Genomic DNA, 12466 nt, shown 5'->3' with positions numbered 1-12466 from the left:
GATAGCTTGGTTCTTATATTGACAAAAAATACAGTTTATGTAAACGTCTAACCTAATGCTTCTGTATAAGAAAACAGGTTCTGGTTTGATCATTGATCCTGTGTGTAATATAGGAAGCTGTTTCAGTGTGCTATGATTAATGGAAATGTTGTCTAATATTTGGCCCCATGTTAAGAAGAATGAACATCAAGGGAGGAAAGTAAATTCCTTATGGATTATTAATGCTACATGTAAAGAAAATTCTTTGAAAGAATATTTTTTAAATGATTCATGTCTCTGTTGTTTTTTTGTTTGGTGGGTTTTTTTTTTTCCCTTTATGGTTGATTTGGTTTTTTGACTTGTCATTCTGTGTTGCACAGACATAATACATATGTCTCTTGTATCCCAGGAAGCCACCTCTTGTAATGCATGTTTTGTTTTCAGTGTTTCATTTTCATGACGTCCTAGCTTCTGCTGCCCAAATAATACTGTGTTGGCATCTTTGTTCTGATGTCCTGCTGTTGCAAGTAGATGGCTATTAATAGTGCTATTTGTTAAATATAAAAAGCAGCAAAAGCCAAAAAACCCAAAAAGTCTAAATTATTACTGCACTTCTCTGGCCCCATAGGGAGGTAAGAGGAATGAAGCCTCCCACTCCCTAAGGAGATTGACTCAGCTTTCTTTTAAAAAGTTAATTCATTGATATTTAGCTGTGAGAAAGTGATCGAGGAGTAGAAGAGGGCAGCTCTTGCTCCGTGCCATCTTCACACTTAGGTATCACTGCTTGGGTGTGTGAGAGAGCAAGCTACTGCAGAGAGTGAGGGAACTTCTCTTCCCTGGAGCAAAGTGGGAATCATCTAAGGAGCTCTTACTCCTTATGTCATAGCGCAGTCCTTAGCCTGCAGCTGAGCCATTACAGCTTTGCTCCGTGCCTTAGGAGAGGTTGTGAAGTCCCCATCCAGCCCACAATCTCATGGGGTTCTCCACATGTACAATGAAAGCAGTGGTGTGGGTAGTTGATCCACTGATGCTTGAAGCTTTCTCTGCTGGAGAAGTTAACCAAATATATTGCGATGATTTCCTGAGTACCTGCCTTTTTATTCTGGAATTAGTGTTGCAGTAGTTCTGGGAGGTTTTGACTATGTGAAAAGCTCTTGCTTGCTAAATGATTAGGTTATTTAATAACATTTTCCACTGCTCATGTTTTGCTGCTTTTATTCTGCTACAGATGCACACTTTTAATTTTGATTTGGTCAGTGTTGATTTGTGTTCGTTTTCTGTGTATGTCTGGTAAAAAGCAACTTTGTTTTTATCTTCTGTCTTGTACTGATATTGTTCAATCGTTCAGCATGAGGTGAGCATTTCTATTCCACAGAGCTAACAACAGACATTCTTACTTAGAGGTCATGCAAGCACTGAATATATGTGTGTGTGTGTGTGTGTGCAAGGTGGAATTATTTTGGGGATATCTCCTAGTGATAGAGCAATGGTAATTTTTTTAAAAGAGGAAATTGCTGACATTTATTACCAAATTATATATATACACACACAATACCTCTGTCTGTGTGTGTGTGTGTGTATATATATGCACATATATTTGCACATATTAATAGGCCATATTTGGGTCCTGAATTACTTGACAGTGTCCCTTTTAGCATGAATCCTTTGATATGTTTTACCATTAATATAACAGACAATGAAGGAATCAGCTTGTAATGGTATACTAATAGGCATTTGCATTTTCTTAATTTGATTTGAGAATGATTTAATCATAAATTACAAGGTTTGGGGAGAAGGATTAACCATGTGTATTACTGTATGTTGGTTTACAAGTAACAACAAACGATTTACATTGGATGATAAAAGAGCTATGTTTATGATCTTGTGTCTCCTAGTGTTGTCTTTAGGAAAACTGTGTTTCAAGAAGAAAATAGGATGAGAAAGTATTCATGTGAAATAACACTTATGTTATTTTTATATTGTACTTGTCAGTTGTTTTGGATGACTTTTGGGAGCTTTTCATTGTTAACTGAGAAGTACAGTAAAATCTTGCTAATTCGCTGACTGCTCATCAGGGCATCCACTAGGTTTATACATCCCCCATGGTCTCTCCCCCACCTCTCTGCAATGGTCTAAAAGTTCTGTAGCGAGGTCTCCTATTAGTAACACTGTACTACTTCACCCAAGTATACTACAGAATCCTTATGAGTATACTGGGAGCTACAAGAAGTATTGAAAACTAAATTACACTTGTCAAAATAAATGAACAAAGCACGTCTGTGATGTGACATCCTTGCTTCTATTGCCTGCTTCTTCACTATTTTCAAAACTGGCATTTGTAAAGGGTTTCTAAGGCACTGCTGCGAATTATTTGGGTTCTACTGTAACTTTGGAAGTTTATTCTGAAGTATTCGTGTTGTCCTATGAAAACTTTCCACTTGGACAGGTACATTATATTCCATGCTTGTTCAAAGTATTTTTATACTATTTGCATCATATGTAGTAACTCTGAAATGAGCAAGAATATTTGGATGAATCCTCTCCTGAATTTTGCAGCATTGGATTACTTTATCAATGTATATTTCTTACCTAAATTTTCTTGGGTTTGAGCGCTTCGATTTTTTTTTTTTTTAATTATTATCCTTTGTTTCCTTGTTTCAATACCATTACAAATTGCAGGGAAAATCCTAATGCTCCTTGGAGTTCATTTAGACATTTTAACAGGCAGAAGTAGCTTCTGCAGTTGGTACCAGTACACATGTGAACTTTCAAATTACATGGTTGGTACTGAAGCAAATGTTGCAGTTCCCTAGTGTTAAATGTTTTACTAAACTGAAGCCTTGTAACTTTGAAAGTTCATTCAGCGTACAGTAGTGCATGTTTATGTTAGGCGTGTAATGCATTTAGCTAAAACTCACTTGGCAAAGGACAAGTACTAAGAAAGTATTACTGCTAGGGAAAAGAAATGTCTTTAACTTAAAGTTTTTAAACTTTTCTTCAGTTTTAAATTGCTTCATGTCAGGGAAATAAATTTACAGCCGCTTCTGCTCTACTCTGCATATAAAACCTTGTTTCCTTTTTAAAATGACAACTTTTGGTAGGAAACACAAACTGAGGCAAGCAAACATTTCTAAGAGTTGTTTCTTGCTTTCCTTAATCCAATGGATGGAAAGGTAATATTGTGTAAACAACATTATTTTATTTTTTTATGCAATATCATGCTGTAAATATGATTTATCAAATAAGGATGTACCTATGATTGAATCTTTGATTCTACACAGCTAGAGTTTATATATAAATATAAATGTGTCTTGACAATCAAGGACTTATGTCAGTCTTCCTTTATAACGTTTCTTATTGTTATGCATTCCATTTGTTTGACTTGAGTATTTGTATTGTCTGTAAAGTATGTAATGTTTTTATAGCTTGTTTGAAACAAACAACCAAACAAAAACACAGAAAAAGCCTGTAAATACCTATGAACTAATGACAGTACCGCTCTGTTGGAAGGCATATGATGATGTACTGGTTGTAAGCAATAATACAGGACAGTGCTGACTTTACAAGTAGCATAAGGATAAGTTCCAAAAAATACCTTTGGGAGTTAATAGCCTTGTTTGAGTTAATGAATATTCTTAATCATTTTTTTTATAAATAAATTCAAATGTCCTCCTGCTGGAGTATATAACGTTTACACAGCACAATTTGAGTCACAGAGGGGACAGTCTTTAGATCTATGGCTTCATCCGTACACCCTTTGAGTAAGAAAGGAATGGCTTGGCTGCACTTCTGCAAGATGAGGAAGACTGCAAAAGTTGAATAGCTGTGTCTCTAAAGGATGAGAGATACTATTCTGCTGCTGTGCTGATTCCTGACAATTTCTCTACTTAAGCTTGGAGTCTTTAGGTCCTGATATTGAACTGATGAGCCTTGGGCCTCCAGTAGAAAGGAGTAGTTATCTTCTTATTTCATATGCAGATAAACAGTGAACAACTTACAAGTCACCTCTTCATGTGAGTTGTGTATTTTTCAAGTTATGAGCTATGAGATGGATTTATTCTGATAAATAAATATCAAACTTATAGTTTGAATTGAATAGGTATTAGACTGTACAGAGCAGCGTAACTATTTGAACAGTCACCACTGCTTTAGAACCCCCCACTCCCACTTTATAGATGTATATGACCTACATTTTATAGAAAAGGAAAAAAAAAGTTTTTAAATGCTAGTCATTTATATAATACGTGCTTTGAAGGATTTGCTAGTCCACTTCTGTCACTTTTAGTACACTGGTATCTTTTATATGTAATGTATGCTTTTTATTATTGTAGTAAAGCATTTCAGTAGGAGGAATTTTGCAACAGTACGAGGGGTTGAAATTTTCGTTGTCAGAAATGAATTATACTGGACTTTGTCTGTGTAATTTTGTCTTTCTTTTTAATGCTGTCCGGAAGGGAACTTGGTATTCAATAAAGCAAGTGACCTCCTTTTATTTTGAAGGCATACTATGTAGTGCTGAATTGGATCTGGAAATCTGATGAATTTGAAGGTAATAGAAATGAGTACAAAATCTAGTGTATAGATGAAACCGTGTTATGAAAAGCCTGATGATACATAGCGGAACACTGTTACAGTCTATTTCTGATATAGTGTTATTTTCCTGAAGTCCATATGCCTTCTTTGTATTTCAGTTAACAATAATAATAATAAAAAAAAATCCATGCAGATAAATTTAGGATAATAGGTTGATTTCAATGATTATGCAGTATTTCTTTATCCTATAATTTCGATTCCGTCCCTTTTATTATCAGATAAAAGACCATAGCCCAAATTCCATCAGTAAAAGTGTGTAAATAGGTGAGAGACAGTTTTGTAGGAGCCTAAAGAAGTATGAATTTGTATATTCTTTTATGTTTCTGACAGAAATCAGTATATGAGTCTTTCTTTATTCCTGTGAAATGAGGAATTTCCTGATACTAAGAGTGTGCGTATGTATGTGTGTGTGTTTGGGCACATGAATGACGTTTGGGTCTCATGGCAAAAATGATACAAGTATAAAAGGATTTAATGTAGTTCAACATGTGACTTACATTTAATATGTAAAAGAAACATTTAAATTTCATAATTAAAAAAAAAAGGACAAAAATAGTTTTGCAGGAAACAAAACTATTTGGATAGCAGGCTTGACCAAATGAATTTCTTTGGTTAAACTTGATATATTTTAAATGATTCTATTTCTGCCTTTATCTCTGCCCTAGAAGCAACTTAAAATATTTTGGGAGTTATTCTTCCTGTTCATTTGACTGTGAGTGTAATTTATATCATGGTTTACAAATTGTGGCATGAAGGATTGGATTGTTTTTATCTGTATAAAACAATGAAAGATTGCTTTTTTTTTAATATACATAATCATGGTGAACAATATTGTATTCTTAGGATTGATTTATTCATTAAGTGACTTAATGAGTTTCATCACTTTTGACATTGTTTTCTTATGGTTAACTTAGTCTTTTGGGGTTTATAACACCCTTATATGTATTGTGATACTAAGGGAAGTTCTGTTTTTGCTTTATTTTTAATTAAACTAATAGTTTGATAATTTATATTTGCAAATGATGCATTTTAAATGTGGTCACTTGCTGTTTGAAAAATAAAAATATAGAATACTGTTTTATGAATAGACTTAGCAGTATTTTTCATGTTAGATCATTTCAAAGTCTGCTTTCTTTATGAGACAGATGAAGGCATATAAAGATGCGTATCGTGCATGAAACAAAGTGAATGCTTTCAGCAATTAAATGAAATATTTAAGTATTTAATTTGAGGTATAGAAAACTTATTTGGGTTTTCTTCCCCTTCGGATCTCCCCTTTGCCTTCTTTAATGATAGAAATCAGAATATCTAGCCTTGATTTTAATCCTGATCATTGTAGAAGATTACACTGGAATCACTTTAATAGAACTCCCCAGCAGCAGACCAGCTTTCCTTTAGTGATTTTTGTTTGCACTAGAGGTAATTTATCTGTGCCAGCAATGTTTCATGTAAGTGAGAAGCAGGATTTTGTTTTAATCTCAGTTCTAAGACAGGTGAAGTTGATTACTCAAAATTCCAACTCTAGCTGGACAACAATATGCAGTGTGTGCACCACACCATTTTGTGGCAGGTAGTACATGGAAGTATTTCTTACAGCAGTTTTTCTATTTGTGAAGCAAATATTTAAAAAATACTGAAGATCATCACATTTATGCACTTAAAAAACCAGAAATATGGCCCACAGCATTAGTTATTGATAACTGGACTTTATCACCTTCGTTTATTGACATGCTACAGGCATTGTTCTCCCTGAATCTTTTGGTAGGGTCTCTTCTGAGAAGCCCTTGATTTTTGTGAAATGCATGGGTCTGTTGATTTTACTTTGTGTAACAAGTTTTGTACAAGAGAACACTGTAAATCTTGCACGATGCCTTTTAAAGAGAAAATGCAGTTTCACTAGGTTAAGACTTGAGCACTGCAGAATGAGCTGGGTGGCTCTAGGATGTCAGTGGCTCTGCTCCAGTTAGGTACAGCCCTGGTCCTGGAGCCTGCAGGGGTCACCACTTGGATGTCGTCCACCAGCTACTTCAGAGAACCTCTGAGCAGCAGTGTCTGCATGAAAGGAGCTTTTCATCTGGCCTTAGCCTAATGCTTGTGAGGATGTTTAACCCAGTTGACTGAATACGTGCGGCGGCACAGAAAGGGCCCTCAAGAGATTTGTTCTAGTGCCTTACTCAGGGGCTAGCAGCCCTAGCAGGGGTGGCTGCCCATGGCTGCAAGGTGCTAGCAGATTAAATTAGCATAGACATTTCTGAAATTGCCATTAGGGAGGCTGCCCCTTACTCAGTCCCTCTTGGCTGTGGGAGGCCATAGGCATTGCTCGCAGTGCCTTTACATGCTTCTGAAGTATGGAGTGAATACAGCAACATGACTTGGTTACAGTATTGCACCAGTGCATGTGTTTTAATATTGTTTTTAAAAACAGCCTATCAAGAACTTTAACGTGGTATATGAACTTCCAGTCAGCACCGTAACTACTTGTAATGGTTTCATGTTAAATAGCTGTAAATTGTGGGTGCACTGTGCAACATGCCTGAGTAAGTAGTGTCTGTGTGTCCTCACCCACCCTTTAATTATGCAGTGGAAATAAGCAATAAACCCAGATAGTTTCTGCTTACTTGAATGTCATGATTAAAATTGTCAAATAGTAAAGTGGTACTGAAGACATTTTTCAATATTTTGATGTTTTAAAGAATTCCTATAATCTATATTTTGTGCTGAGTGAGGGGAAAAAAATCCATTAAATTAGCTTTCCTCCTCTTCCCCCCCACCAAGGAGAATGAAATAATTTTCCATTAACAAGATTTGTATTTGTTTATTTAAAAGGCTTTAAAAAAAGATGTCTCTCTCTTTCTGAAATTAATATCTTTCTTGCACTGTACAGGAGACACAAGAGAAACTATTTTGTAGCTCTGGGATAGGCAGCATTCTATGAAAGGAGAGAGATTTGGAGGTGGGTTGGTTTAGGGAGGCAATACAGGACTGTTAGTTTTCTTCTGCATTGCACTTGCCAAATAAACAGAAGATACTTTTCTTTAGAATATCGTTTACTATTTTGTCTGCTTTAGTTATCAAGATATGAAGTTTAAAGAAGAGAGATTTCCATTGGAGCAGGGGGTTAAATAAATGGAGCCTACATGTGCTGTCCTTTCAGAAGCCAGCAGCCCTGCCCTGGTTGCTCAGGTAAGTCACCTCCTTCACAGCATTCCTTCCCCTTTCGCATCAGGGCTGGTTTTTGGGTTCATAACATCCGTGCTGCAGCATCTGCTCCAGCTTTTGAATTTCAAAGGCAGTTGAATACATACATGTATGAGTCACTGGCAGAAGTGAAAGACAATGATGTGGTGAGGTTCCATCTTAAAATGTGTGTGTGCATATCTTTTGCAGTCTGGCCAACTATGCTGCTTTTGCCAGTGTCAGCAGCCATGCACATCGTGCAAAAACCATGGGGTCCAGTCTCTCCCTCCATTATTTGTGCTAATGATTGCTGGGTGTACAAGCAGCTGCTTTCTTTTCCACTTGGAATCCATTTCCCTGGGCACATCTGCATTTTACACAGGAGATCCAAGGCATGTTGTTGCTTGGCTTTTGTTTGGCCTGTGGCTTTCAAGCCTCTCAGATGAAAATGTGTCTGCCAGCTTTGTGCTGGTCTCTTTTGCCATAAGTCAGTGTGTCGTCAGTAGCTTGGACATAGCTGCCTTCATTGAAAGGAGGTAATTAATACCTTCTCAGCTGCACAGCCTCAGAGAAGTAAGCCAGCTCAGCTATGGGAGTACAGGCTGTGCCACTGAACAAGTTTTCCCTTTTATTTGCATATAGTCTTTTTTTCATGGTTTTGACATATCAGGCCATCTGATCCACACAGTCCAATAGACCTGATTCTCCCTCACCTCCGGGTGGTTGGAGGCCCTTCTAATTCTGACTGGAATCACCTGCATCTTGCGAACATGGTTTGGGAGTCTCTTCAGGAGGACCAGAAGCAGTATCAGCTTGTCTGCTCTTTTTGGGTGATTTTCTACTGGAAACTGAAGCAGCATTCTTTGGGGAGAATTTTCTTGTAATTGAAATATTCGTGCAGCTGAGACTGAAGTGGGTTTTCCGTCCCGCTTCCTCATGTTCTTCCCGTGGTCACGTAAGTAAAACCACAGGGTATGCCATGGTGTGTGCTTCCCAGATTCTCTCCCTTGGACAGGGAAGCACCTGCTCATCATGGCTGAAACATAGGAGCATACAGCTGGGGAATAGAACATGTCCTCTTGGATTTCCTTGACCTTCCAGGACATTTCCTTCACAGCTGAAACACAGGGCTGTACAGAGGAAGAGAGACTTCCCTCATACTGCCGAGGCCTGCTAGTCATTTCATCAACCGTTTGTTGTTGGCCATCTTCCAAGGCCAGAGATAAAGACTGAGACCCCTGGCTCTTTTTCTTGTTCCTGTGATGACCTTGATTACTCTTCATCCTTTGCCAGATGAGTTGCTTTTCTTGTATGTTTCTTTCACCATTCAAGGGCAGCCTGGTTCTCTGGTGCAGCTGCCATGCCTCTTGGCCTGTCTGTAGGTCCAGAGACCTTCTCTTGCCCCTGAGCACCCTGAACAGTGATGAGAGGGGTTCAGCAGGCATCCCAACACATCGCAGTGATTTCTATTTCTCAGGAACTTCCAGGCTGACAACATACTTTTTCCAACATTTCACCATCCTGTCAGGATTTTGCACTTAGTCAGGGTGCAGTTTATTCACAGTCCGTGCTCTGTGTGTACATGGAAATCAGCTTGCATGTTGCTGTGTTTGGCAGCTGAGGAAGACGGTGGTAAGGCATGTGATAATTAACATCCATTCTAAGAATCCACAGTTCATGGGATGTCTTAGACCTGTAGATGTTTTAAATGTGCACCTTCTCTTGCTGACTGACCTCTGTGCTGCTGCTTTCCCTGTTTCTGGGGGCCACGTTTATATCTTTGATACCTCTGTATTTTCCACTTACCTGTTTTATCCCATGTAATCTTTTATTACTTCCTTCAGTCTCTTAAATTCATCTCCAGACTCCATCCCCTGGAGCAGTTTCCACTAAGTGACACTGTATGGACTATCAAAAATCCTCTCAAATCACAGTTCGGAATGTCTGATACTCAGGTCTCTCAGGCTTCAGATGGATCATCAGACAGTCCTGAGGACCTTGAAGGGAAGAATTCCTGGTGGTCTGTGGAACTTGTAGTATTGATTGCTAGCTCTGAAAGCACCCAAGAATTGGACTTTGAGAAAATGGCTTTAACTCTTAGTGGCGTTTGTTTCCTTCCTTTTCCTCCTGGTAGAACTAAGGTAGTCAGCATAAGGAGAGAGAATTTTTAATGAGGCCTTTTTCTCAAATGGTTTGCGATGGTTTTCCTGGCAGGTGGTGTAGACCTTGAGGCAGTGTGGAGGAAGGCTGGTGGCTGAGCCAGCTGTGAGTCATGGAGCCATCCTGAGTGTGCGCTGGGGCAGTTTATACTGTTCCACATCATCAAGTATTTGTTATGAGTAATCCGAGTTAGAGCTGCTTCCCTGGCATTGGGGTTACCTCCTTATCTTCAAAGCCTGTGCTTTAGAGAAAGTGAGCTGCTTTGCATGTGACTGCCACTGGAGAAGTGACAGTGGATGTCAGCCTCCAGCTGTGCTCATGTGCTGAGTCTTGTAAAAGCGCTGTGCTCCTCTGGAACCCATGCAGCCCTGCTGAAGGAGTGCTGCCCACTAGGTCCTCCTGCCAAGGAGGAAGATGTTGAAAGTTGCTATGACTTAAATAGGAGCAGATGGAGACCGATGCTGAGCGCTCCTGAAAGTCTGTTCTAACAGCAATGCTTGGTGATTTTAACCTGTCAGTGTGGTCTCTCAGCTGGATTTCTGCAGTTATTTCCAGTGGGAGGCAGGATTTCCTGCAGGCAGTGGTCAGCAGTGGGGGGTAGCAGTGGCAACACCTCCAGGAAATTTCTTCAGCTGTTGCTTAGCCTGTGTACGCATGTGTAGGGACAGATGTGCCTGCAGGCTCAGGCCTTAGTGAATTAGTGGCTTTTAACCAGTACAACAAATCAGAGATACTCATTTCAGTTTTTGCGTTGGCCCTCAGGGTGATAGAATCTGGTTGAACCTGTTCCCTGTAGTTGTAAAGAGAAGGGAGCTGGAGGAGAGCTTCTGAAATATTGCAGGAATGGGATATCTGGAAGAGATATCTGTCGATTTCTTCAGGCTTCATCCTCCTTTGAGAAGTCCTGTTCTTCTCTGAACTCTTGCTTTCCTTTTCCCCCACTCACTCATTCTTGCCATTTCTGCCCAAGAAGTAAGGGCGTGTTTAAACTTTGTCTCTGCAGGATGCTCTGGAAAATCAAAGTGGCTTTGCTAGATTACATGGATACTTTATTGAAAATTAAGCCAGCCCTAACTCATTCTGTCTTACCTCATTTTGGAAGTAAATGAAGTCAGTGAATGCTGCTGAAGCTCTAAGGAAGGGTCTAGCTGTAGATTTGATCCTATGTACATTCAGACTATCCAAAATTTGTGCTTTAGTTCAGACAGAGCTTTGCCTGCAGAGGGTCACAGGGTTTTTTGGCAGCCCTGACCAAGGAAGTCACGCTGCAGTGAGTTCCTATTGGAACCAGGTTGCAGCTGCTCCCATGCTGAACGGGATCCTGCTTTCCTGCGGCTGGCAGCTTTTCCTCCTGCTGAAACCGAACAGCCATCAGTTTCATTATTAGTATTTTTTTGTCAGACTCCAGAGAATTTCAGATTCAGTGCAGGCCTGCTCCCATACCCGCATTATCTCGGTCCCCCATGCCCGGCGACGGCGTGCCGTTGCCCAGCGCCTTGGCACGGCCTCGCCTCCGCCCCGCCTGGCGGGAATAACCCGGCCGGTCCCCGAGTGGGAACGGGTCGGGACGAGCAGCCAAAGCCGCGCCGGGGGGTCCAGCTCTGGGCCCAGCTGTAGCACGGCCCGGCGGGCGGGGGCAGCGCTGCCCGGGCAGACGTGGCAGGCACCCGGGGCCGGCCCCCCGGGGAGGCGGCGCCGCTGGAGAGCGGGCCGGGGGCGGTGGCGGCGGGGACGGACGGACGGAGGGAGGGGAGGGCCCAGGCGCCCCCAGGTGAGTGGGGATGGGGCGGCGGGGGCACCCACAACGCTGCCGAGCTGGGCTGCGGACAAAACTAAGTGGCGGGGGCACAGGGGGGTCCGCGCAGGTGGCACCTGTCTTGGGTTTGCTTTGCCCGCTGCTCCCTCCGGCTGGAGCGGTGCAGCAGCTCTGCTCCGGGAGGTGGGGGAAACGGACGAAAGAAAAGGTGAAAAATAAAACCGAAGGGAAAAAAAAACACCCAAAACAAAACAAAGAAAAAAACAAACAGAGGCAAATAGAAAAATAAAGGCAAAGTAAAAAATAGAAATGCAAAAAAGAGGTAAGCAAAGCACAAAGAAAAAGACGAAAAGCGAAAGGGTAAAAAGGGGGCTTAAAAATAAAAGGGGAAAAATAGGGAAAGAAAAGGGGGCAAAAGGAAAAAGGAATGAAAAGGGAAAAAAGAGGGAAAGAAAAGAAAAAACAGAGAAAAGCAAAACCTTCACAAAAGGCTAACCAAACAGAAGGCAAAAAAAAGTAATAGAAAAAATAAGTGAGAAAGAAAAGGGAGGAGAAAAAAAAAAAAGAAGAAGGGGAACACACAAAAGGAGGAAGAATGTGCAGGTACCGGGAGCGTTTTCCGGGAGGGGCGGGCGCAGCCCCAGGGTAGCTGTGGCGTGGCCGGCCGCAGCCCGAGCAGGGCCGGCAGCGAGCGCGGCAGGTGTTGGCACCGAGGGAGGTGTTGGCATTTGTGCAGCCTCTGCAGAGCCGAAGCCCGCAGCGGGGAACGAAAGTTGCTGGGGTGAGCCCGGGCTTGTTTCC

This window comes from Indicator indicator, chromosome 5 (assembly GCF_027791375.1).
Source record: "Indicator indicator isolate 239-I01 chromosome 5, UM_Iind_1.1, whole genome shotgun sequence".
Lineage (NCBI taxonomy): Eukaryota > Metazoa > Chordata > Aves > Piciformes > Indicatoridae > Indicator > Indicator indicator.
This window is presented reverse-complemented; position numbering follows the sequence as displayed.